The sequence below is a fragment of the Ursus maritimus genome, unplaced genomic scaffold (assembly GCF_017311325.1).
Source record: "Ursus maritimus isolate PB19 unplaced genomic scaffold, ASM1731132v1 scaffold_17, whole genome shotgun sequence".
NCBI classification, from domain to species: Eukaryota; Metazoa; Chordata; class Mammalia; order Carnivora; family Ursidae; genus Ursus; species Ursus maritimus.
Window position 1 is genome coordinate 26,647,036 of NW_024424119.1, and position 6,041 is coordinate 26,653,076.

Here is a 6,041-nt window from a genome sequence, read left to right on the forward strand (position 1 = left end):
GTACCATTCCCCTGGGAGCCTGTGTTCTGTCCTGGGAGTTTGATTCTCTTCTTAGAGACAATCTCTCTGATCCTAAGACAGGTGTCATTGTGCCCCAACAGTAATGGCATTTAAAAAGAAGTGAGTCAAGTTCACTGCCCGGACCCAGCATCCGGCAGATCAGAGTTGTTGTTTTGTATCTCCTGCCTGTCTCTGCCCAGAGTCCCTTCACAGCTGTGCCCAGAGCGTAGATACGGCTTTATCGCCTATGGTTTACACCTTAGAATGCTTCCTTAGGGCTGATCTCTGGTCGCTGGGCCCTGTGGTGTCAGTGACCTACCTCTGAGTCGAGGTGGCGTTTACTGACCATCCTTAGCACTGCTGCGAACGGCTGCCATCCCCCAACAGCTGGTGCGATTCCCTGCGTGGTTTGCTCTAAAGGGGGCAACTGTGCAGGAGGGAGAAGAGGGTTCTGGGCAGAATGCTTAATTAGGGCTTAATTAAGCCAGCCAGAGTGGCCTGTTGGTTGGAACCCTCACACAGGGTCCCGATTGGCAGGCGACACCTGGCGCTCTTGGCTGTCTGACAGCCGTCAGCCGTTCCCAAGGCCCGGGCGGCGATGGGAGGACACACGCCGTCCCGCTGGCTGGCAGGAGCCGTTTCGTGGGCTCCCCGGAGCATTTTAGACGTCCCTGTCTTGTGGGCCTCACAACCTGCCTTGTCCTGGCCAGGAGTTATTTATCTAGGTGTCTCATGGGCTCTGTCACACCAGGGACTGTCTGATGAACCGGTCTCCTCGACCACGGCCAGCACCAGGCTCAGCTGCAAGAGGTGCTGGGTGAGTAGAAGCAAGGCATTGATTTGGGACCCTTCCCTTGAGTGGAGATGGTGCAGATCCTTCAGGCTGGAGTCTGAAGACCCAGGGGCTAGACCTGAACCATGCAGAGACTGGAACCCCCAGTCCCCAGCCAGTGCCAGCTCTCTGGGAGGATGAGGACTTTCAGGGAGGACTGGAGACCTGTGTGGCCAGGACAGAGCCTGATGTCTCAGGTCATGGAGACTGGAGCTCTGTGCAGCGGGTGGGGCCCAGCTCCGGAAGCCGTTCTGTTTCTGGGCTGCCCTTGTCGTGGTTACTGTGTATCGGCGGATGGATTTGGGGATCCCGCCTTCCTTGGAGCAGCTGTGGGAGCCCTCGGTCTGAATTTCCCAGGCAGTGCACTTGCTGTGGGTTTTGTTTTTGGGGCCTGTGCTATCACACGTGCCCAGAAGCCACTGAAAGTTAGTTGCCGAGTAAGCACGTTTGATGACTCAGTGGATGGTAGAAAGCAGGTCTGGGCTTTGAGTTGAGGTTCGCCGTTTTGTGAATTACGTCCCAGTGGCTGTCCAGAGATTTTTTCTTAACCAGAGGAGGACATTTGCAAAAACCAACAAGTCTATGGGGAGGGTAAGAACTTCATACTGAATGTCAAGGGCACTAAGGACCGTGGGATCTGGTGGCATCTGAGCGGGAAAGCCCTCCCTGACTTCGAGGCCGCCCCGGATCCTCTGTGGCTGTGCAGCAGCGAGGGCAGCAGGGGCTTATCATCACCAGAGTCCCAAAGGCCACGTCCGTGGCCCCTTTCAGCGTGGACCTTTTGGCTGTCCTGGCCGTGTTTGGCATGGGTTGCTCACATGTCCTTTTGGTAAAATATATAGACATAAACTGTACCTTTAAAAAACCATTTAAGAATCCGTTCACAGTGTTGTGCCACCATTACCACTGTGTTCCTGAGATTTCTCATCACCCCAAAAGGAAACCCTGTACCCATGAAACAGAAACACCCTATTCCCTCCTCCCCTGAGTCCCTGGCAGCCAGTCATCTGTGTTGTTTCTCCATGGACTTACCTAGAGATTTCATGTAAATGGAATCACACATCACGTCGCCTTCTGTGTGCGGCTTTCACTTAGCGTAAGTGTTTGAGGCTCATCCAGGCACGTGACAGTACACCTGACCCTTGCACAACGAGGGAGTTAGGGGTGCCCACACTCTGTGCAGTCAATAATCCAACACCTCCCAAACTTCTCATAGCCTACTGTTGACTCGAAGCCCAAACAGGCGATTAACACATATGTTGTATGTTCTGTGTATTATGTAGTGTATTCTTACAACAAAGTAAGCCAGAGAAAGAAAAAATGTTATCAAGAAACTCATATAAAGTACATTTACAATACTGCACTCTATTTATTGAAAAAACCACGTATGAGTGGACCTGTGCAGCTCAAAACTACGTTGTGCAAGGCTCGACTGTACGTATGCAGGAATCTAATTTGCACCCAGAACCCTAGCAGCAAGGGAGTCTGGGAATCAGTGTCAGCTCTCCAGCCTCTAGTTACAGGAAGGCCCCCCTAGGAGACCCAAGTGGATGCTGACTGTCACCCAACCTTACCTGCCACTTGGGCAACTGGGAAGTCAGTGTCTAGAGGGCGCTGTGGGAGCACGAGCGAGACCTGGAGAGACAGGTATGGGGCCAGCGCTCGGAGTTAGAGCTTCAGTGTGCTTCTGAGGCAGTGGGAGTGGCCGAGGTCTTTGGTCCTCAGCACTGGGGAGCCAGGACCAGGGCAGGAGGGAAGAGAAAATTCAGTTCTCTCTGAACATGCGACGGGAGGAAGTTCACACAGCAGCTGGGCCCACCGTGAAGGAAGACATGGTGGAAATGAGTCTTGGGGTGACTCATTTGGGACAGGTCGTCCTGGCATTTCTTGCGCTCCGGGATGCGGTTAGCAGGCTGCTTCTGAGCTGGGGGCATGCCTACCGTGCATGTTTTCCAGGCTCTGCTCGGGTGTGTCTCCTTTGCGTCTGGTCCTGGGTAGGGGCATCAATACATTCTTTGTCTCCCTCCAACAGAGGTGTGAGCAGGAAATCAAAATATCTCATTTTCTTTTAAGCTGTTATGAAAATCAAGGATGTGACTCTGCATCGGAAGAAAGAATGTCCGGGTCTGTGTCTGGGAAGAGAACTCCTGGTGGGCCTAGAGGGTAGAATGTGTTTCCATGAATGCTTTTAGATTCTGATGGATGTGACACTGTGAGACTGAAGTTCCAGGCGTGGTGGCATCACAGCCTGTGAGCAGGACTCTGAACCACCTCTGTGCAGGTGCGGACGTGGCCTGTCTTCAGGGCTCACATGGACGCGTGGGACTGACGGGCAGACGTCTAGGACGGCATATTAATCCTTGTGTTGGCCTTCGTACAGGTGCACCTTGCCAAATGCGGGGTGTGCGTTCTCAGAGGTCTGAAAAGCACATTTCTGCACATCAAGGGGTTTGTGGATCCATCTGAGTAAGTCTTACGAGAGAGAACCTAGCCCGGTGTCTGACGTATAAGCAGTCGGTGTCTGTTGAATGAGCCCCAGTACGTGAACTGCACCTTCTTTCCAAGGCCGAGGCATTACGCAGTGGACACTGTGGAACAATGGAATCGTACTAGGTTTTATTTCTAGCCCTAAACAAACCATTTATTTACTAATACATTCACAGAGGATACCTTGATCCCACGAAGTTTTTTGCCATAATGTCTCCTGATGTCCTTTTTGAAGGGAGACTGCGGGCTAGATGCTTGTACCTGTAGTGAGATTTGGAGTCTGTGGAAGCCTTTCAACTTCCGGGTGTCGGTTAGCAGAATGAAGTCTGTTCCCTGGAGGGAAGTCTCTGCCTGGGGCCCTGACCCACTGGATGCTGTTAACAGTGATGAGGTCAAAGAAGTTATATTTAACAGCTTACAGGGGACCCCGACCTGGAAATAGCTAATTAGATAAAATTCTTTAAAGTGTCCCCTTTTAAAAGCTTTTATTTTTACATAAAGTCCTAATTAGAAAGCAGCTGCAAGAACGGCACAAAGAACTGTACCAGATTCTCCCACTGTTGATGTGCTGTCCCATTTATTATTTGCTTTATACATTGATGTATTTCTTTTTGAGCGATTTGAGAAAATTTGAGAATAGCATCGTACCCTTTCACCTGTCAGAACAGCAGTGTGTGTGTCTTAAGAACAAGGACTTTCTCTTCCACGACCACGGCACGTTCATTGATAGCAGAAACAGGACAGTGACACCATACTAGCCACTAGCGTCCGGCCACTGTCCATCTTCAAGTCTTGCCCATCACACTGCTCTGGTCTTCATCGTCTCTGAAACAGTCCCTTGGACTTTGCTTTCTTGACCTGGCCGTTTTGAAGAGTGAGGTCAGTTATGTGTGGGCTGTCCCGCAAGTCGGGTTTGTCTGGAGTCTCCTTGGGTTTACATTCAGGATATATGTTTTTGGCAGGAATATCAGACCCGATACTGTGTTCCAAGGGCATGACATCACGGTAGAGGCCACGTGATGTTTGTCCTGTACTTGTGATGTTAACTGTTGTTACTTGTTACCGTCATGAAGTCACCATGAGTTTTAGCCTCAACTGAGGATTCTTGGTGAATCAATTACCAAGATGGCTGCAAAATGATTTTCTAACCTTATCATTTCTTATACAGAGGGAGCCTTCTTTTCTCTCCTGTTAAAAGAGTTTTCCTTCAAATGGTGATCAGGATAGACTTGGAGATTCTCATTTTAGTCTATGAACTTTGGTACTATTATTTTGATGTTCAGATTGTACCACATTTGGCCAATCTTAGTTCCTACAAACTAGCTTCTGTATCCCCATTTTAAGGGTGTTTCCTTTCTGGCCCAAGATATTCCGGCCCTCTTGTACTTTTCCTGCGCTAGCCCTGGGATCAGCCTTTGATCCAAGGAGCCCAAAGAGATGACATGAACGATGGGCCCAAACCAGGAAGTGAAGCACCATCCTGACAATTAGACAGACGGGATCTTTTAACCGCGCTCAGGCAAAAACAGTGTTCCAAGCAGGTGTTGACAGCTGTGTTAGGAGTTGCTCAGACCGCACCAGGAGGGCCATGCCAGGCTCGACTTCACTTAAAAAGGATGCTAATCACGGTGAATTGGTACTGGAGCCCCATGGCCATAAAAGCACCATGCAAAATTCTGGACAAGGGAGAAAGAGCTAATAGGATGAGCGTGTTCAAATTGGGAGAAACTGCTTAGGGCTGGCCCATCAGGTCCCGCGGGAGCTTACCATGAGGAGAGGAGGCTTTCTCTGTGTTGTTGAAAGGAATGGGCCCCAGGCTGCAGAGGACTGGGTAGGATCATGTGCTGTTCGAAGATACAATGCTGGCTTGTGTCTGGTCTGGCCACACCATGTCCACCATTCCCTGTACTCAGGACCTCTTCTGGACACCAGGACAGTGGCCTCAACAGGATTTGGAGACCCCAATGAAGCCGTGTTGGTCTTTGTTGTGCTTGTACACGCTCATCAGTAGGCATCCATGTTTCGGCCTGACTGGCCAGCAGGAACGCCACAGTTTAAGCTGCTTGGGTGGGGCTGGCCTGTTGTGCGCTGTCCCAAGGGTAAGCCTTCACCTGTGACAACCCCGTGGAGGGGAGCCCTTAGCTACTGCAGTCTGAAAGCAGGTGACTCAAGGAAACACGGTACCCTTGGAGAATCCTATCTTCAGATCTATGATTGCTACCCAGAGAGCTGGGAGATCCTTCCTGAGATGCAGGACAGGACTCCTCCACTCTGCCTTCGGGCTCTCCCAGGCACAGCCAGACCACTGGAATGGGTCTCGAGCAATGACCAGGGTGGTGAGATGGTCTGCAAAGTGGCATGTACAAGAGGAGGCCAGGAGGAGGGCGATCCCCACAGGTATACGGCTGCTGTCTGCAAATCTCCGGAGGGTTGTCACACAGGGAAGACTTGTCCTTCGGGCGCTCCACAAGGTAGAGATGCTGGGAGTGGGGTTGGGTTTATTTCTTCATCCATCCATCTACCCATGCAACCGACACTTAGTGAGTCTTGGTCTGTGCTGGGCATAGAGGATCAACAGGGCCTGATTTCACAGGGCATGGGGTTCTATGAAGTGATAATGAAGTAAGATCCTCAAGTATGGGTAGGATTTAGCCAGGGAGATAGATTTTGCCTCACTTGAGAAAACAATCAGAACAAGTTCTCTTGGGCAGGTGTGGCCTGC